The sequence below is a fragment of the Lathyrus oleraceus genome, chromosome 4 (genome assembly GCF_024323335.1).
Source record: "Lathyrus oleraceus cultivar Zhongwan6 chromosome 4, CAAS_Psat_ZW6_1.0, whole genome shotgun sequence".
Taxonomy (NCBI): Eukaryota; Viridiplantae; Streptophyta; class Magnoliopsida; order Fabales; family Fabaceae; genus Lathyrus; species Lathyrus oleraceus.
The window spans coordinates 34,210,857-34,233,047 of NC_066582.1; the positions used below are offsets into that span (position 1 = coordinate 34,210,857).

A 22,191-nucleotide genomic window follows, 5' to 3' on the forward strand; every position below is an offset into this window, starting at 1 on the left:
TTTTGGAAACTTCCATTACAAGTCACTTTCTATTTTTGGCAATTTCTTGTCTGACTTTATTTTCTCCATTCTTGAGCTTTGCAATGTCAAATAACACTTGTTCCAACATGAATGAAGTATATCCAACTCATTTCCACCTCCAAATCCATAAAATCAAGCACAGTTGACCACAGTTGACTCTTTCAACTGATAGATGAATTTGGCCATGCACTGATCAATCTGAACCCCAATTTTCTGATAAAATGGCTCAAGGGTGAAACCCTAGCCTCCATAAGCTCAATACAATTACATGATGATCCCCATATCCATCATAGACCCCATCTCCTAGCCATGCCCTGATTGGCCCAATGCAACCGATTAGGGTTGACCAGTGGTCAAAACCCTAATCTCAAAGAATCTGCTTCAACACTTGATGATGGCAAACCATGATGATGATGATGAATCATTTCAATCAAGATGAAGATCACTCTCCCTTGAGAATCATGAAACCCTAATTTGGACCTCCACATCCTCAGATGATTAATGACCAGTCCAATGAAACCCGAGCTTGCACATGACCTCCTATCTTCTGATCAAGACTTGGGGGAATGGCTTGCACAATGTAACCACATGATATGCAATATGCAATGCCTAATGACCTAAAAATGATATGCAACATGATATGCTAGTCCCAAGAGAGGAGGGCAAATTTTGAGGTGTTACAGATATGAGTTGTTGTTGGGTGGAGGTTGCCTTTGATATCCCTGATTTTGGTTGTTCACATAACTCACTTCTTCCAATGGAGGACAATAACCGGTTGGATGATCTCCTTGACATAGTTCACAACATGGTACTTGATGTCTATCTTGAGATACTTGAATTTCCTTCAATTGTTGTGGAAGTTTGGACAATTGTTGAGTGAGCAACTCCACTTGTTGAGAAAGTAACTTGTTTTGGGCAAGAATAGCATCATTGGTATTTAATTCAAGAACTCCCGGTTTCCTTTGTGAAGGACTACGATCATGTTGACTTTGACGATCATTGAGTGTCATCCGGTCAATAATGACTTTCGCCTCTTCTGCATTCTTTGACATAAGAGAGCCACCCGCGGTAGCATCCAGAAGTGTTCTCTGAGTCGATTGGAGCCCATTTAGAAAAATATGGATTTGAGTGAGCTCTTCAAAACCATGGCCTTTGCATTTTCTCAACATTGACTTGAATCTTTCCCAAGCCTCATTTAGAGACTCGTTGCTTCCTTGAGTGAATACCGCAATAGACGTTTTGGCTTCCATGAATCGGGATTGAGGAAAATATCTTTCTAGAAACTTTTCTTCTAACAAATTCCAATCTGTCATCACTCTTGGTGCTTGGTCAAAGTACCACTCTTTTGCCTTTCCCACTAAGGAGTGTGGGAACATTCTCTTGAATAATGCCTCTTCACCCGCTTCCTCTATTCCTGTAGAACCCTCAATCTCATAGAATTTGATGAGATGGGTATACGGATCTTCATGGTCCATTCCGGTGAATGGATTTGCATAGAGGAGTTGGAGGATTCCGGTCTTCATCTCCATATTCCTCCCACCACGAGCAAATTGAGCATTCCTTCTTGGACTATTAGCGGACATTTCGGTAGGAGTATCATCTGCCATGTTTTCTTGACAAGTCTCCACAACCACTTCTTCGATTTAAACAAGTGAAGAAGTAGATACTTCCTCTCTCCGGTTCCTCTCTTCGGCTAGTTTCCTTCTTCTTCGTGTTTTGCTATTGAGCTTTCGAAGTGTTCTTTCAATTTCGGGATCAAATTGAAATTGCTCCTCGGTAGCTTTTCCTCGCATGCACTAGAATCTACAAAACTAACAAACCAAGTGAAACACAAGAGTGATAGTAAGTACAAAACTTAGAACAATAAATTATTGCAATGCTTGTAATATCGAACAACAATCCCCGGCAACGGCGCCAATTTGTTGAAAAGTATATTTTCGGCAAATATTTTAATATCGTATCCACAAAGATTGGTTGTTATTACCGCCGTTCTATAATCCAAATTGTTATAAGTTCAAAATGTAACCAAGTTGTTTTGTTTGAAAAGTTATCTTTTGAGTAAAATGTCACTAAAATAATAAAATAGTTTTAATCAAATGTAAAAGGCTTGGCAAGATTGGAGTTCACTATTCAAATTGCTTATGATTCCTTATGACAACTATATGGACTTAAGATTATTGATGATATTCAAGTATCCTCTCAATATCATTTATGTCTAAATGATATTGTGATAATCACTATGTTAATCTTTAGACGATTTCTCCACCTAAATATCAATATAGCAATCTTTAATGTTTGATACAAAAGAAGAGTAGTGAATAAATCTATTTCTACAATTTATTCACTACTTAAAAGTATATTTTAAGTCAAGACTTGAATAATCTCTCTCAACAACTACTCAAATCTAATATTCAACTTAGGGAAAAAATATCATTCAATACATGAATAACCTTTTATCATATATAAGAGTCAAATGAAATACATAAACAAAATGGAATAGCTACTACCTCCAATCTTGACAAAATGGGGTTTAGCTCATCATCATCATTTTGGACAGCAAAATGCAATGGTAAAATAAACTCTGTTTTTTCTCTTACAATATGTGTATCTAGGAATGAATGGATCTTTTTCTATTTTCCATTCTGTTTTCTTAAAGAGTTGAACCTTTCCTAAAATGTTCATTTTCATCTAAAACTGAAAAACACTCTAAAACAGATACAAAACTGTCACAATACAAACTGGCTTCAAAACAGAACACTTGGCCCAACAAATTGCTTGCTGGTTTCGCAAGGTTCGCGGTGTCATCCCTGGTCGCGGCGCGAACTGAAGCTAATTCAGCTTCCTTGCCTTGCAAGCTTCATGTAATAAGTCTCCCAAGTGTTAGTCTTCCAAATTATGCCTCCAAATTGCCATTAACACTTCTTCTAGATTATGCTTATACACTCCGAAGCTCTCTTGTCCAAAAACTCTACAAAACTAAAAAATACGTGAAATAACTACTCAAAACAACATCAATTAAACTTAATTACATTTATACAAAATTGTGAGAATAAAAGTGTGTAATTAAATCAAAAATTGGTAAAAGGGACCAATAAAATTATATAAAAAGTAGTACTAATTGGTCCCTAACAGTCGTTGCCGGGGACCAACTTCGTCAAATTTTGTACCCTGTTATTACACCGTCTAGACTAAGGCATTATTAGCCAATAAATGCGAAGAACCCGTAGTACCGAAAATTTAGTAGATCCTTTAGCGGAACCCGAACGTTACACTCGTACACGCCTCTTACTCGTCCGAATTAAGAAAGCTATGGCCGAGAATCGCGACCGGAGACCTCTTAAGGAATTTTCCCAACCCTCTGATGAGGAACCTAGTTCTAGTATAGTAAACCCCTCATTCCTGCCAACAATTTCGAACTAGAACCATCTTTACTGCAATTAGTGTTGAAATTCTAGTATCAGATATGAGATGTCGAAGGTAATGTCACGAAACTAATATCTGAATAATACAAACATGATAAAAGATAAAGAACAGTAATGCAAGAGACACAAGCAATTGTTAACCCAGTTCGGTGCAAACTCACCTACGTTTGGGGGCTACCAAGCCAGGAAGGAAATCCACTAAACAGAATAAGTTCAAAGACTCTCAGTAAACAACTTCAAGTTACAGTCTTTTCACCTAATCCCTACCCGTGTGACTTCTACCTAAGAATTCTTAGATATGAGATCCTACTCACTCCCCCCAATCACAGTAGTGATATAAAACAAGAATTACAATAAAAAGAAGACACTCTTCAAAGACACATACTTGATCTTGCTTAAAAGCTTCAATCAAGTAAACACACACTCATGCTTCAAAGCTTATAGTGGACAAATTACAACTCAAAAATCAGTCCAATTCAATCATCTATGGATGAATGAATGGCTTAGAATACACGCGACCACACAAGAATTAAACCCTTATTCTCTCTCAATATTTCATTCGTTATTTCTTGTGTATAAAACTAGGTTTTCCATGTTCTTTATATAGAAGCATTTGGCTGGGCTTGGACATCATAAAACCCTAAAACTATTTTCCATTCATATCTTCTCATGACAGCTGATTATATCTTGTTGGAAAATAATTCAATCTGGTTGTAATTATTGATTGAGGGTGTGTTCAATGATTACATCAATCACACATAGATTAGCAAGAAAAATGCAATCACATAATACATAACATTCAGACTGAATGTTCTGTATACAGATGTCATGACATCGGGTCTGATATCTTAGTAAAATCCTGCATATTCACATTTTAAACACCCTGCAGGTACATGTTATCTTATGTCAAGACAACCCTTGTGACAACTTGTGAACACTCTAGGTTTTACCAAAATTGCTGTCAACACATAGAACCAGCAAATTCCCCCTTTGGAAAATTTTGGCTAAAACATACATCAGACCATTTGTTCACAAGAGTAAAAAAAACATATCAGCAGTTTAGCAACAGAAGTAATAAAACACACATTTACTAGCTACAATAGCAACTAGTAAACACATATTAAACACATATGTGCTTCTTCTCCCCCTCAGTCTGTTCAACACAGACATCTCCTTCAACAACACCTGTAACATACATCACCCCATCTGATATCATCTTCAACATCACCTGTACTGCACACAACATCCTTTTCAACATCATCTGTGATCTGTTTATAGTATAGCTACTTTTAGCTACAACTCCTTTAGCTACTTCTCAACCTTTTAGCCAAAAGAGACCAAAGAGATCAATGAGACAAAATAAATGTCTATTAGTCCAATAGAATGTCATAACATATTGTTAACAGAACCACAAACAAACACAACTATATAAGCTGAGATAAAATTCCGAGAAATAAAAAAGAACCCAAAAAGTACATCAAGGCATCAAAACAAGACTGCCAAAAAAACCATCAGAACATCCAAAACAGCTCATCATCAGAACAATAGGGAACAATCTTCAACAAAACTCAGTCAGAGGTGTTAGCATCTTCATCAGCTTCAGAACCAGAACTGCCACTTGATTTATCTTGAGATTCAGACCTCTCACTAGAGGTTTGGGCTTCTGTTTCCCTAGCTTGTCCAACATTATCTCTATCACCTTGCTCTAAGCTTTCTATCAGAGCCTCTAAAGCTTCTTTCATGGCTTTTGATCACACTAAAATTTACGTATTTTCGACTCCGATTTCACATGCATTATAGTTATTTTATTGTCATTTTGTTGTGTTATTACTGTGTTTTCCTTTGTTTTCAGGTTTTTACTTTAATAGGAGCCCCGATCGAGAAAAGGAGTGAAAAAGGGCTAAAAACCCTAAAATTCAGCATTTTGTGCTTATGGCTTACCCCATGGCGGGCGCCACAGACCAAACCATGACGTGTCCAAGTCCAACTTCCTCAACTCCCACGTTTCCCCACTTCATCCACTAAGGCGCCCCACTTTGTGCTTGTGGCGGGCGCCATAGCCTTGTGGCGGGCGCCACAAGAAGGAAACGGTTTCCTCTATTTTCAAGTTGAAGGGCATCCAAGTCAATTCCACCTTTTTTATTTTCCTATAAATAGAAACGCGAATTCAGTTTTACAACCATCCAAACTTAGAACAGAGGCAAACTCAGAAGCAAATTTGTTTCACTTAGGCATATATTCAGTATTTTATAGTGGTAGTCGCTTCGCATTGGAGTGTTACCACAATTGTGTCATCAAGTCTGTGATAGAGTCTGTAATCGAGTTTGGAGCACTTTGGAAGGAAGTTAATCCTGCCGCCATTTTCTTTTCCGCATTTCAATTTACTCAGCCCTCCGATTGGAGCAGGTTTTTATTATTCGCCTTTACTTCATTTATTTCCCGCACTCGCCTTTACTTTATTTATTTCCCGCACTCGCTTTAAATTATTTATTTCCTCGCACTCGCCTTTACTTTATTTATTCCCGCACTCGCCTTTACTTTGTTTATTTCCTCGCACTCGCTTTAAATTATTTATTTCCTCGCACTCGCTTTAAATTATTTAATTCTCGCACTCGCACTACTTTTATTTATTTCTCGCACTCGCACTACTTTTATTTACTTTAATGCACTTTTACTTTACCATGTCTAACTAAATCTAAAAGGTTAGAATGTAAGGATCATAATTAAACCGATAATCCGTACAATTGTTCGTAGAAACACTTAAGGGCTATTTTAACTTTCAACTTAAGTTTTCCCGCACTTCAATTCCGTTGGGTAAGATCGAAAGCCGTCCAACGTCTTTATAAACTTAATTGTTTTTAACTATTTCAAAAACAGCGAAAGTGCTTTGTCTAGTTCATTAGGAGTTTTTAACATCAAGGAGAAAAGAGATTTTAAAACTATTTTCGGACGCGTTTATAAGTTTAGAGTCTGGTTCGTAAGAACCTCTTTTGGTTAAGAAATCCAGGTTATAATACTTTTCAACTTAGTTAAGATACTATATTTCTTTAAAATAGGTTTACTACTCTAACGCAATGCGCGCCTTTTTATAAGTGACAATAAGAGGGTTTGATTAGGGAGTACAACTCGGTTCTGAATACGCGAAAGCGACAGTTCCTATTAAATTAGTTCTTTTCAAAGTAGGAAACATTGCCCATAAGTAGTTTTATTAGCAAGTACTTGGATTATCAACTAATTACGTGAATTACATTTGACCCTGTCTTTATAAATTATATTCTATTTTCAATACTTTACTTTTCATTGCACACTACAAAAACACTTATTTTGACTGCCTTTGATAAACACCATAACAACAGATAACGATAGATTGACACTTGGTCTCTGTGGTTCGATAATCTTTTATATTACTCTGACGCGTTCGTACACTTGCGAACACCAAGTTTAACAACGCATCAAGTTTTTGGCGCCGTTGCCCGGGACCAATTTCGTCAAATTTCATTTTCCTGTTGTTATATCGTTTAGACTTAGGTTATTTCCCACCGGTCAATGCGAAGAACTCGCAGTACCGGAAGTTTAAGTTTAGTAAATCCTCTGGCGGAACCTGAACGTTACGCTCGCGCACGTTTATTCTTTCATAAAATTAAGAGAGCTATGGCCGAAGATCAAAACCAAAGACCTCTTAAAGATTTCGCTCAACCATCTAACGAAGAACCTAGTTCTAGTATAGTAAACCCAATCATCCCAGCCAATAATTTTGAACTTAAACCATCCTTGTTGCAATTAGTGCAACAGAGACAATTCGCGGGTCTCGCTACCGAGAACCCTAACCAACATTTAAAAATATTTCTTCAATTAGCAGATACTTTTAAAACCAATGGAGCTTCTCCTGAGACAATACGTTTAAGATTATTCCCTTTTTCCCTCAGAGATAAAGCCCTATCATGGTTAGATTCCCTTCCACCCAATTCCATTACGACTTGGGATAACCTTAGAAGAGTTTTTCTTGCTAGATATTTTTCCCCGAGTAAGACCGTCGTTCTTCGAAACCATATAACTAGATTTACCCAAAACCAAGGAGAATCGATGTTCGAAGCTTGGGAGAGATATAAAGAGTTATTACGAGCATGCCCACATCATGGTTTAGAAAATTGGTTAATCATTCAAACCTTATATAATGGACTTCATTATAACACAAAGATGACCATCGACGCTGCCGCAGGCGGTGCTCTGATGAACAAACCTTACCCTGAAGCTAGTGCCCTCATCGAAGACATGGCTCAAAACCATCAATCACGGGGAGTCGAACGAGCGACAGTGGAGAAGAAGGAAGCCCAAGGAGGAGTGCATGAACTAAGCTCTATAGACATGATGCAAGCTAAAATGGACGCATTAGCTCTCAAAGTCGAGCATATGTACACGAACCCGAGTACTGTAGCCGCAGTTTCGTCGGATTGTGAGATATGTGGAACCCAAGGACACCAATCCGCTGAATACAGTCTATTGAAACAAAACCCACTCCGAGCAAGTGAACTACACCCAAGGGAACCCATATTCAAATACATATAACCCTGGATGGAGGAATCACCCTAACTTCTCCTATAGAAACAATAACCCAATTCAAAATAATGCACCTCCGAGACCTAGTTATCAAGCCCCTAGATCAAATCAACCTATGCAACCTGTACCACCAAAGCCGAGCCTTGAGAAAATTATGGAAAATTTTATCACTGCTCAAACCCAACAAAACAAGGAGTTCATGAACCAAAACATTCATGTTAACGAATTGATTACTCAGTTAGGAACCAAGGTTGACCAAATAGTTACTCATACCAAGAAGCTTGAAACACAGATCTCTCAGGTAGCTTTAAACCAAGCCCCTCAGACTACACCTGGAGGACAATTCCCTGGACAACCTCAACAAAATCCGAGAGGACAAGCCAATGCCATTACCCTAAGAAGTGGGAACGCTTATGATGAGCCACCAAACCCAAGATTGAGTGAACCCGAAACTTCTAACGAATGTACCAAACCCCCGGACGAAGTAAAGGAACCAGAAGAATCTGAAAACCAGGATGGTCGAGAGAAAGGAGAAGAACCTAAAGATAAAATTTACGTACCGCCCCCGCCATATAAACCACCTATACCATATTCGCAAAGACTCAAACAAACCCAGATCAATAAACAGTACAAAAAATTTATTAAAGTTATAGAAAAACTTCATGTAGAAATCCCTTTCACAGAAGCCATCACCCAAATACCTTCTTATGCAAAGTTTCTGAAAGACATCCTGACCAACAAAAGTAGACTTGACGATCCGAAGCCTTTGGAATGTAATGCTATTTCCGAGGAGAAATTAGCAAAGAAAGATAAATATCCTGGAAATTTCTCCATTCCTTGCCTTTTGGGTAATCATGTCATCGATAAAGCTTTTCTAGACTTAGGAGCTAGTGTGAGCTTAATGCCTCTAGCAGTTTGTGAGAGGTTAAACTTAGGAGAATTACAACCCACTAAGATGTCACTTCAGTTAGCCGATAGATCTGTCAAATATCCGATAGGCATTTTAGAAGATGTCCCTGTTAGGATAGGTCAACTATTTATCCCTACTGATTTTGTCATCATGGACATCAAAGAGGACAATGATATACCAATTCTTCTAGGTAGACCATTCTTATCGACTGCAGGAGCCATAATAGATGTCAAGAAAGGAAAGTTGACATTTGAGGTAGGTGACGAGAAAATAGAATTTATACTTTCGAAATTTCTTATGGCACCTATGATGGGAGACTCGTGTTATGCCTTAGATATCATTGATGAATGCATTAGAGAATTAGAACAAAAGGAAATTACAATCAAGTTACCATCAACCCCCATAAAGGAAGATGATGACTTTAAAGAACCTTACATCGATGATAACCTTTACGAATGTTTATCCCTTACCCCATATCCTATGTCATGCCCTAAGAAACCAACCTTAGAACTTAAGGAACTGCCTAAGAACCTGAGATACGAGTTCCTCGATGAAAAGATGAACCGTCCAGTTATAGTCAGTGCTACCTTGAGCCAAGAGGAAACGAACCAACTTTTAGACGTTTTGCAAAGACATCCCTCAGCCTTAGGATATAATATCTCTGACCTGAAAGGTATAAGCCCGTCCGTATGCATGCATCGGATTTCGCTCGAAGAAGATTCAAAACCCTCTAGGGAGCATCAGAGAAGAATAAACCCTATAATGAGTGATGTTGTTAAGAAGGAAGTTCTTAAGTTGCTTGAGGCAGGTATAATCTACCAGATCTCGGATAGTAAGTGGGTGAGCCCTGTGCATGTATTACCTAAAAAGGGAGGCATCACAGTCGTACAAAACGATAAAGGCGAACATGTAGCAAAACGTTTAGAAGGAGGATGGCGGATGTGTATAGATTATAGAAAATTAAATAAAGCAACTAGGAAGGATCATTTCCCTTTACCATTTATAGACCAGATGTTGGAGCGTCTAGCCAGACACTCTTACTTCTGTTATTTAGATGGATACTCTGGATTCTTCCAAATACCTATTCACCCCGAAGATCAAGAAAAAACTACTTTCACATGCTGTAGCACCTCAAATTTGCACCCTACCATTTTGTACATTCATTTCATATTAGGTCATAACATAACATAGGCCATTGCATAACATTGCATTGTCCATTTGCCCAAGTGCAAGCTCAGCTGACCGATTGGGTCAAACTGGTCAGGAGAATCAGTCAGTCAAGCAAGCCAGTGCTATTTTCATTGGAACAAAGCCCTATGGTTGATTTATCAAGTTCATATGGTCTAAGGATCATTTTGAAGTGGTTTGGCCCAAGATTGGATGCTCAGAAGTCATCAGTCATTGTTCAGTCAACCAGAAACCCTAGAAAGTCAACGGTGGTCAACTGTGCCTGATTTTATGGATTGGAAGGTGTGAGATGGCTTGAAGGGCCTCATTCATGTCCATACAAGTCTCATTTGACATATCAAAGACCAAGGTTGAAGAAAATAAAGTCAGACAAGAAGTTTCCTAAAATGGCAGGTGACCTGTAATTTCAGCTGCCCAAAATGGAAACTTTTTCTCCTCAAAATAACTTCATCATACAAGCTTCAAATGGAATTTTGTCCAACATGAAAGTGGAAGATCTTGATCTCACCATTCCAAAAAGTCCAAGAACTTGAAATTTCCATGTGTGGTTAGCAAGATATGGTCCAATCATTTTCAGAAAATACCCGAAATCAAAGTGCCATAACTTTCACATGGAGTGGCCAAATTGGATGGTTTTTCTTTGAGCAAATCACATTTAATGTGTACTTTCATAATCCATCACCACATTTTGCCAAAAGCATTCACACAAAAAGGTCAATTTTCAAGTGCACTAATTAAAAATCCAAGGGCAAAATGGTCCAATTTGAGAAATATTTGGAATTTTGAAATGAGGCTTTTTGCAACACTTTCTAAATATCATTTGTGACTTGTTTGAACAAAATTTGGACAGAAAATGAGCTGCATTGAGGAAGGGCATTTTGGCCACACACTTGAAAATTGCACATTAACACTAAACCTCCAATTTTGCTAATCTTAATTAATTTTGGATTAAGCCTTGGTATAAATAGCTAATTGTAACTGTAATCAAGAACACTAATCATTTTTCCAGATCCAAACACAAAAAATCAAGAATTCTCTCACTTTTTCTCCATTTGTTCATAAGCTTTTTTTCTCAATTCATCGATAATTCACTATTGTTTTTGCAAGATCTTGGTTGAATCTTCATGTGTAGGTAATGTGCAAGTACTGTTGAAGCAAATTGGAGAAAAAACCGCGCAAAAACTCCACTGTTGAAAGCTTCACTCATCAATGGCAAATGGAAAATTCTTCATCTCCAAGACTTGTTGAGCTGCGAAATCATCATCAATCATCTTCATAATCATCACACTCCATCTGTTTTCATAAATCGGAGCAAGAAACGCACGGATTCACGAGCTGCACGTCAATAAGGTTGGAAATCAAACTCGTTAATTCATGCAATTGTTATGCGGTTTAGGTAGAGCACACGACATAGATCATTCTTCAATTTGAATCGCGCGATTCCGTTAAGTATAGAGCTAGATATGTTGATCTGAATATTTGTGTGTGGATCTTCTTTCGATCGGTTCTTTGCGTGCGTTAATCTTTAGACGTTTTCGTTGCCATAACTGTAACCTACACGGAGAGACGGTCACAACGGTATATAGCATGCGTATTTTCGTTGAAAAAAGTTCGAAGCCGAAGCTACCGCTTGAAGAACACTTGAACCGCATGAAGAACGTGAGCAGAACCTGGAAATTTCACGTTTGATCCGTTCACTTTGCATGGCAGTTTCGAATCCTGTTTGCCGCCTAAAACCGGCCAATAAGATGCGTCCAACACATAAATGACGCTACAGTGCGTTTTGGCCACGTTTTGGTATTTACGGTTCTGCCATTGGCAATTAATTAATCCACTTAACACATTAAATAATTATTCCATAAATTTAACAAACTTAAAAAATTCATAAAAAATTCAATATTAGTCCAAATTAGGTGGGATTTTTTTTGTTAGTTTCCAAATTTAATCTACTTTTTTTTAGGCATAGTATTGTAAGTTGTGCCTGGTAAAATTTTGGAATGGTATATTGATCTTTGACATGTGTGACATAATTGTATGTTTTACCATTTTAATCACCAAATGCTCATACATTATCTAAAATTAATGAAATTTCATATGGTGATTCTTGACACATTTCTGGAGATTTTGGTATATCATTTGTGATTTTTGGACCTCTGGATTTGTAGATATGATTTATTCTTTTTGAGTGTGACAATATGTGTCACATTATGATATGCTGAGTTCATGAATTAATTTACCATGCTTCCCCTAGGCCTATGGCTCTGATTTTTTGCATGAGATACAATGTATATGTTAACTTTCAACATGAATTTTTGTGGATTTAATTGATCCATTTTATATTTGATTAGGATTTTTGATTGCTGTTTAGCAATTTTAGGGCTTTGTTTGTGTGACAATTTTACATATGTTGCTAAATCCTCATCCCTAATCCTATGATACTGAAATTTGGTGGAGTGGTTCCCAACATGTGTAGCTTCCATTTAGCTTTGGTCCCATTAGTTTCCCATGTGATATCACTGTTTTATGAATTATTGAAGATGATGCTTATGTGGAGGCCTTGAATTGGCTTGTATAAATGTGTCTGGACTTCTTGATTTTCATTGACCTACTTTCTTTTGTCCAATTGAGCTGAAAATTGACATGCTATACATTGAATGTGTCCTGTTTAGGTGTGAATTTTTGTGGAATTAATTGAATGGTTTTGGTATGATTTTGAGTGAGATAGTTCTGTTTGGTCAATTGAAGTTGTAAATTGCATGATTGAGGTTAAATTGTGCATGAAATGATAATGGCGAATGATATGAGCATGGGACCAATTGCATTTTCTTTTGAATTGTTTTAATGTGATTTTGGTTGAATATTACTTGCTGTTTAGAACTTTTTATCCCTTTTGGACCCTAGGCTTGGCCTAGTGGTCTAGTTTCTCACATTTGGTGTGGATTTTCAGGATGAAATGCACAATGCTTAAGGAGATTGCTTCAAGGCAATTTGAATTGAGTTTGGTTGGTGTTTATGAACTAACATGACTTTGTGTTGTAGGTTTGATGCTTGAGCTTGGGCTTGTAGCTTGCACTTGTGTGCATTGACTTGTGTTGTCTGTATAGATTAACATTTGCTGTTTATTGTTGGTTTGTCTGAGTACTGATGATACTTGATTGATTTCAGGTACATTTAGTCACTTACAGTTCTTTAAGAACTTGCTTGCTGTTGCTTGGTTTTTAAACCACTTGAGGTAGGCCTTCTATTCTCCATGTAGTCTGGAAGACCTGGCCTGTTACTTGGCCAGGCAACTGTCTGAAGTCCTCCTTAAGAGGCGATGTTTGTGGTTGTTTACATTTGTGCCCAAGCAGGTGAAGACCTCTATGAGACAATTGGCGGAACCCAAGGGATATGCAATCTATCCCCCGCTATTTTGTTGAGTCGTCCCTCTGCTCACACGGCTGTGTGTTGATGCATTGGGACACAAACCCAAGATCTTGTGCTGTTGCACAATCGAGTCAGAGTCTTGAGCGTAGAAGGGTCCCTCCATTCTGGACCCACGCTCCTTTGTCTGAAGCTCTCCCTGGTCAGGGATAAGAGCTGTGAAGTCTCATCTTCACTCACCTTTCATCAGCTTCACCTTAGCCCCTCAATGGCAAGGTTAAGAGCTAACCTTACCCCGATATAGAGGCTTGTTTGTTGAGGTTGATATGACCCCTCGACTAAAGCCTAGCCTTGATGTTTGAGCCCCTTGTTGGTGTGTTTACTTTATGTTGTATGTGTTTGTGTGGCGTGATTGTATCCCCTAGGTTTGCTAGACTCCGCGTAGTCTCGTTTGCATGACAATTAAGGTAGCACGGTTCCTTCGTATAGGACTTCCTTTCTTGCTTGAGCCTTCCTAAAACACAAACAAACATTATCCCCTCGTAAGGATACGTCCACTCCTTCTACTACAGGTGAGTAAGTCTCCAAAGGTCGAGCATCCGGTAGATTGCGTAGTGACGTTATCCACTTAAAAAACACAAACCAACAGGAATAGTTTAGCCGAACTACGGCAACTCTGATTCTCATGTCCAGATGAGATACGTAGGCACGAGATGCGATGTCTTGTCGAGTTTGACTAACAACTAACACTAATTCTTTTCTCTCGCCCTCGTTGCGATTGAGACCGTCCCTTTCTCTTGCCCTAGTTGCAATCGAGACCTTTCTTCTGCCTGTGTCTTCGTTTTGTGTTGTTGTGTGCTTGGAAGCTGATGTAAGTCCATCGAGTGGCATTCGGGTTCCAGTGTGCGTATGTTTTGGTTCGGATGCTGATGTAAGCCCAAGGATTGGCATTCAGGCTCCACGTTTGCCTTCTTGTGTGTGTTTTGGTTCGGATGCTGATATAAGTCCAGTGATTGGCATTCAGGCTCCACGTTTGCCGTTGCCTGTGTTTGTTTGTGTGCGTGTTAGCCGAGCTACGAATGCTCTGATTCTCCTTCGTCCAAAGGAGATACGTATGCATAGGATGCGACATCCTAGCGAGCATGTGTCGTTTCCCCGGTCCGAACTACTTAGACTCTGATGTCTATGCTTGATAGGCTAAGTAGGCCCAGGATGCGATATCCTGCCGAGTCAGTCTTGTTTGTTTTCTTGTGTCTCTTTCAGCCTGTGTAGATGTTTATTTGAGCAGTGTTTTAGCAACCATTTCCCTTCCTATTGTGCGTGGATCCCGTCGAGTACGACGGATGCGTAGGGGTGCTAATACCTTCCCTTCGCATAACCGACTCCCGATCCCATTCTCTTTGGTCGCGAGACCACGCTTTTTCCAGGTTTACTCTGAGCGTTTCCTTTCCCTCTTTTGGGATAAATAACGCACGGTGGCGGCTCTGTTGTTCTTGTTTTCCCGTCGGTTTTTCGCGTAATGCGACAGCTGGCGACTCTGCTGGGGAGACTATCTTGTGATGTTGACCTGTGCTGGTCCATCTTCCCTGAGCGAGTCTCTCCTAGCGCTCTCTAGGTTAGGGCTTTGGTTGCTTTTTGCTGTTATTTATTGCATTCATTTCATTTACTGTTTGCATTCAATGTGTGCATTTATGTTTGCATTCATTCATTTCATCTGCTGTGCTGGCTGTGGTTCTCTGATTGGGGGTGGGTGTTACTCGAGGTAAAAGGCCCAATACCCAGGCTATGAGTGCAATCTAGGAAACCTAGGAATAGAGTGAGTCATGGGAAGCGGGTGGTATGCGCCACTTAGCGGAACATCGACGTCACGAGCAGTTCAGACCCTGGTGGGGTATCATCGTTGCATACTTCAGGTGTGTATATGATGGTATTCTGCGAAAGGTTATTTATGCTGCGTTTCTTTCGACCTTACCCTGGCCTAGATGACACCCGTGAGTGGGGAGGGAATGATCATTTTAACAGGTACAGATGGTGACTATTGGTGACTGATGGTGACCGGTTGTTGGACTCAGTGTGTTCCTGTTGGTGACTCAGTTTCTCAGATTGGGTTCAGATGATAGTTGACCAGTTGACTTTGGGTTTCAGATGGTTGTGATCAGAGTTCGAGTCGAAGCTTCGATCCTGTGTCCAGATATGCACAGCTTGCCAGTCGTGTCTGCATCATGTGCATCATAGCATGTTTATTTTTCAAAAGAAACGCAATCAACAAAAAAAAAGAATCAATAAAAAATTGAAAAAAAAAGAGAAAAAAAAAATGATCTCTGCATGCATATCATTTCTCAGGTACATTCCAGAGTTTGTTCACTGATAGATCCGGGTGCTCATTTACAGATGAAATTGTTGGTTTCACTCGGTACTCATTGCTCTTGTATACTGTGTCGTTGCTGCAGATTGCTTTTTTTTCGAAGATGAATCAGGCTCTTTGAAGGCCTGAGAAATGATCATTATCATGTGCATCATATGCATTAGCATCATAATCATAACATGTTGCATAACAGGTGTTCTAGTTCAGACTTCTCACTCTGGCTCCTGTCTGAGACAGGATTGTTGATCATCGTCCGCACCGCAACCAGATCGAATCATCAGAGGAGTATGGATCAGGTTCAGACTGAGTTGGCTGAGATGAGGGCAAACATGGCCCAGTTCATGACCATGATGCAAGGGGTCGTTCAGGGGCAAGAGGAGTTGCGAGCCTTAGCCCAGAGACAGGAAGCCATGATTCTGCCACCCAGTCGTGCTTCACCAGAGGGGGTCCCCGTTAATGATCAAATTGCTGCTGTCACTATTCCCGTCAACAACTACGACGTGGATGATGATTTGAGGGGTATCATAGTCAACGGACAGCCGGTTGCTACAGAAACTGTTAATGTCAGAGCAACCCGTACTCCGGTTCGCCATCGTGGCTCTTCAAGTTCGTTGAATTCTAAGAAGCCATTCTCTGGGGCACCCAAAAGGGGAGAGAGTGAAAGAAATGCTGTGCATCGGCGAGGGAGTGCGAACAGAGGACAATATCGTCAAGCTGCTGCTGTGACTATTCCAGCAACCCAACAGCAACAGGGAAGGCCAACTCAGCGGTATCAACATCAGCAACATCGTCCGCAACAGCAGGCTTACCAGCCTCCCCATGATAATCAAGCCGGTACAAGTAATGAGAGGAAGAGGGCCATTTTTGATCCGATCCCTATGTCTTACGCAGAGCTGTATCCCTCGTTGATAGAGCGGAACTTGATTACTCCCAGAGACCCGCCGGCTATACCCGTCAACCCTCGGTGGTGGTATAGGCCTGAGCAGCATTGTATGTATCATTCGGGTGCTCCTGGTCATGATGTGGATAGTTGCTTTCAGTTGAAAATGAAGGTTCAAGACCTCGTGCAGTCAGGTATTCTGAACTTTGAAGACTTGGGTCCCCGTGTTAATCAAGCTTGAAGATAACAAGTCGCGGGCTGGCGTTGGCTTTTCTCCTGAGGTCTTCAACAAAGAGGGTTGATCAAAAGCAGAAGCTACTAATGCAAGAGATTCTGACAGTTGTTATACCTGGTGGGATCTATCACAATTGGGTCACTGTGGGCGTTCCTACAGTTGTTCATAAGTCAGAGTAATAATCACTTTGTTTAAAAACCCTTCTCCCATGCCAAAAGGAGAAGTGATGACATTGTTGGCAACATTTTGTGCAATGATATTTTCATTCAAGTAAATGCATGTTAAACATTTGTTTTTCCAATTGTTTTCCCTTTTCGCTTTTTGCATGAAATTGGTGATCACAAAAAACCCTAAAAACAAGAATAAAAGCAATCTTTTCATCTGCATAACGATTGTCTTGTTTGTTTTCCAAAAAGTTTTTCATATCAAATCATTATGCAGGTTGTTTCTCAAACCCATTGAACATAATGATCGGACGTCATCTCCCAATTTTGAATTCCCTGTATTCGAAGTAGAAGAAGATGATGTTGAAGGGATTCCTGACGAGATTTCCCGACTTCTTGAGCAAGAAAAGAAGATCACTCAGCTGCATCTCGAGAATCAGCAGAACAGCCAACTGGGGCATCAAAAAAAAATCAATCAAAAAAAAAAACAAAGAAAGAAATGGTGCAAAAGAAATCAAAAGAAATCAAAAGCAAAATCAAAAGAAAAAACAAAGGAAAAATAGCACCCTCAAAGTCCCAAGTTGACTGATGCTGAATTCGATCGAAAAGAAAAGATTAACTGCCAGGTGTCATGGTCAGTTATATCAGCAGAGAGTGACGAAAGCATTCGACTAGAAGGTCGAGTCTCGAGTTCTGAGAAAATGACCTTGTGCTCAAGAAAGTCTTGTCTTTCGTGCCCGATTCCAGGGGCAAGTGGACTCCAAGCTATGAACGTCCATATGTTTTCAAGAGAGCCTTTTCAGGCGGTGCTTTGACACTTACAGCAATGGATGAAGAAGTTCACTCGTCCTGTGAATCCAGATGCAGTCAAGAAATACTTAGCCTAAACAAAAAAAAAGCAAAACAGCTCGCTAAGTTGAACACCCCAAAGGGTAACTTAGGCAAAAAGGAACGTCTCGGTGGATTGAAAACCCGAAAGGGCGATCCAGGCAAAAGTTAGAGACATTGAAAAAAAGAATTTGCATCTCGCTAGATTGAGCACCTCACACCGGGGCAATCTAGGCAAAAATTAGGGATTTGGCAAGTAACTGCATCTTGACAAGACCGTGTTCTATATCTGTCATCCGCCAGGAATTCTCTATGCGTCATCGACCGAAGCTCCGAATACATCGAGATTCAGAATGGTAGAGGAAAGGTCATTATGTTCAATGTAGCCCTCTCCAATATATATCACCGATTTCAAACTTGTACAGATCTATGGAGTCTCGCCCTTTGCAGACTACCATTCCATCACATCGATTTGAGCTTTTACCCCATTATTTGCACTCTTATTTGTTTCAACTCAACAAATGTTTTGCATGTTTTAATTGATAAAGTATCATTGTTTTCAAAATAAACAAAATTTTTCACAAAATTGTTCTTAAACAAAGTGAACATTCACAATGATGAAAGGATACCTAGGAGACCCGCAGTGCTCTCCCAAGGGTGGTATGATTACCGACGGGTAACACAGTCGTTCGCATCTCGAGCATAACTGTATCTTTGTCCTGTAGAACCTTTTCATGGTCTCTCCTCAACGAGGTTGCTCGGAGCAGTGTTGGTCGAAGTTGTTCATCTTCATGTCCCCGACAGTGCAACATTTTTCTCCAAGTCTCTGTTAGCCCTATGGTGGGGCATCCCTAATAGAGTGCTGTTCGAGCCCTATCGTGGGGCATCCCCAGCAAGGTTGTTGTTTTGGACATTATCGTGGGCCAGTTCTCAAGCAGTAGGTGTACTGAAGACTTCAATTTTCGTCTCTCCAGCAGAGCAGTCTTCTCCTCTCCCTGGCACGGATGCTTTTCTGCAACGATTCGGTATTTGGAGGATTGACGTCTCAGTATTCCGTCATTTTCTCAGGTAGGTCCTCAGCAGAGTGGTTGACATGAGGAACTTCATCGATGCCTATCTATTTTCACCAGAGATCTGGCTGATTCTTGGTATCTCTGTTCTCCAGCATGAGTGAGAAGTCAGTGCTCTCCCTACAGAGTTTTCATCAAGCAGATTTCCTCAGCAGAGTCTCCCCACAGAGTGGAGTATTTGATCAGTGGGCTCCCTAGCGGGGTTTTCATTCACTTTGCATTTTGCATGTAGTGATCATTGCATCCTCAAATCGCGTAGCATTTCCATTCATAATGGAGCATTACGCCATAGAAAAATTCAAACATATGCATTCATGTGTTAACCCGATCAGACCGTCTCCCCGGCAGAGGCAGCTTCTTGTTCGACGTCTGTACAGCACTTTCGCTACAGTTGCTCCTGACGGCATTCAGGATTGGTACCCCCAGAGAGGTTTATTTCCTCATCCGTTGGTGAAAGAAAAACCTGTTTCTCCCCCCAGTAGTCTCCTAGTAGATGTGGGTGTGTCTGATCTCTCCATGTAGAGTCTACCCCTTAAGCAGAAAGCGTCTGTCATTTCCTTCTGCGCTCCCCATGAGTTAGATCCTCGTGAATGACGGTTGTTTCCGTTCCCTCCCCTTGGGATGGGTTTTCCCTATTGAGTTCGTTCCTCATTAGGATGTCTTGATTCAGTTTGCCTTTTCGGATCGACCCTGAATTGGCCTCCTGGGGCTGTCTCTTGTGCTTCCCTGTAGTATAAATGAATAGTTGCTCACTAACCGGCGCTCATTCATCTTATCCTCAGCGGAATTTTTGGGCTTCTACCTACAACCCGGTAGTTGTAAGTCCTATCTTTGTGGTTTTCTACCTACTCCTGGTAGTTGTAAAATCCCACTTTCATCCCCTAGCAGAGGTAGCCTTTGTGGTTCATTCTGTTTGTTGGCTACTACCTACAGCCCGGTAGTTGTAAGTCCTATCTTTGTGGTTTTCTACCTATTAGCTGGTAGTTGTAAAATCCCACTTTCATCCCCTTGGTGGAGTTAACCCTGTGTGCTCATCCTATCGATGACTGGTTACTTTCCCGTGGTTTTCTACCTACAAACCGGTAGATGTAATCCCCTCTTTGCAGTTATCAGTACCCAGTTGGCGGTATTGATAGTCTTGTCCCCTCTGGATACTTGCCTTGATCAAGCAGTATTGTCCCCAGTGGGTTTCTCACTTCCCTTTGGATATTTGCTCCGAGTTGGCAACTTTATCCTCTTTTGATTGGTCATCTTTGCATACCTATTCCTGGTACCCGATGCCTTTCTTTTCGATCGTTTATCCATCTAACAACCTACAACCCGGTTATGGATAATCTTCCATGCGAGGTTATTATCTACGTTTTGACGGCTATAGATAATATATCTCATGCACTCTCTGGTCAGTCTTTTGATTGTTTTCTCCAGCAGAGTAAGATTCGTATTCCTTGTGGAATCGAATTTCCATCCTTTAACAAGTTTGCTTTCGCTCTCTTCAGGATGATGTCGGTCGTTTATCCATCTAACAACCTGCAACCCGGTTGTGGATAATCTTCCATGCGAGTCTATTATCTACGTTTTGATGGCTATAGATAATATGTCTCATGCACTCTTGGGTCGAAGTCGTCCTCCCCAGTCGAGTAAGATTCGTATTCCTTGTGGAATCAAATGTCCATCCTTTAACAAGACTGCTTTCTAGCCTTCTTCAGGATGTTGAGTGTTTTGGGACAACAAACCAATTCACGTTTTGGTCGGTCACCGTTTCATACCTACAACCCGGTATCCTTGGTGTTCCTTCCTGTCTACTCTCTGTCGTGACCTTGATCCCCAGTGAGTCCTCCTCTCCGTTGGTGTCGATAAACGTCCAGTTTTTCCCAATTATCCGTTGATAATTTGGTTGTGTTCATTATCCCCAGAAGATTCCTCCTCTCCGTTGGTGTCGATAAACGTCGAGTTTTTCCTAGTCGTCCGATGATGTCTAGTTGCTTATTCCCCGCAGATCATTTGATAATGCCAGATGATTCCCCTTAGAGTTTTCTCCTCTCCGTTGGTGTCGATAAACGTCGAGTTTTTCCTATTCGTCCTATGACGTCTAGTTGTACCCTTCCCCAAGTGGATTTACCTCCCCGTTGGTTTCGATAAACGTTGTGTTTTTCTCATTCGTCCGATGACGTCTGATTGTGTACCCTATTCCCAGTCATTCGTTAATGTCTGGTTGATTTCCCAGCCAGAATCCCTAGTAGACGTCCTATTTGGTGTCCGGTTGTGGTCTCCCTTTCGTCCTATGACGTCTGGTTGAGTTTTCTCCTTCTCCGTTGGTGTCGATAAACGTTGAGTCTCCCTTTCGTCCTATGACGTCTGGCTGAGTTTTCTCCTTCTCCGTTGGTGTCGATAAACGTTGAGTCTCCCTTTCGTCCTATGACGTCTGGTTGAGTTTTCTCCTTCTCCGTTGGTGTCGATAAACGTTGAGTCTCCCTTTCGTCCTATGACGTCTGGCTGAGTTTTCTCCTTCTCCGTTGGTGTCGATAAACGTTGAGTCTCCCTTTCGTCCTATGACGTCTGGTTGAGTTTCCTCCTTCTCCGTTGGTGTCGATAAACGTTGAGTCTCCCTTTCGTCCTATGACGTCTGGCTGAGTTTCCTCCTTCTCCGTTGGTGTCGATAAACGTTGAGTCTCCCTTTCGTCCTATGACGTCTGGCTGAGTTTTCTCCTTCTCCGTTGGTGTCGATAAACGTTGAGTCTCCCTTTCGTCCTATGACGTCTGGCTGAGTTTTCTCCTTCTCCGTTGGTGTCGATAAACGTTGAGTCTCCCTTTCGTCCTATGACGTCTGGCTGAGTTTCCTCCTCTCCGTTGGTGTCGATAAACGTCGAGTTTTTCCTAGTCGTCCTATGACGTCTAGTTGTACCTATCCCCAAGTGGATTTACCTCCCCGTTGGTTTTGGTAAACGTTGAGTTTTTCCCATTACGTCCGCTGACGTATGGTTGTATCACTATCCTTCCAGTCATTCATTAATGATTGGTTACCTCTCCGTTGGTTTCGGTAAACGTTGAGTTTTTCCCATTCCGTCCACTGACGTATGGTTGTATCTCTCTTCCCATTCATCCGATGATGTCTGGCCACCTCTCCGTTGGTCTTGGTAAACGTTGAGTTTTTTCCATTCCGTCCGCTGACGTATGGTTGTATCTCTCTT

The 22,191-nt window shown here is 40.7% G+C and overlaps 1 non-coding gene across 1 annotated transcript; it reads right to left on the bottom strand.

Annotated features, from left to right (window-relative positions):
• Positions 1-7,478: 7,478 nt before the first annotated feature.
• Positions 7,479-7,585, bottom strand: LOC127077982 (small nucleolar RNA R71). The gene has a single exon (XR_007787738.1). It is a non-coding gene; the product is annotated as a small nucleolar RNA R71 (small nucleolar RNA).
• Between the last annotated feature and the right edge of the window lie 14,606 nt (positions 7,586-22,191).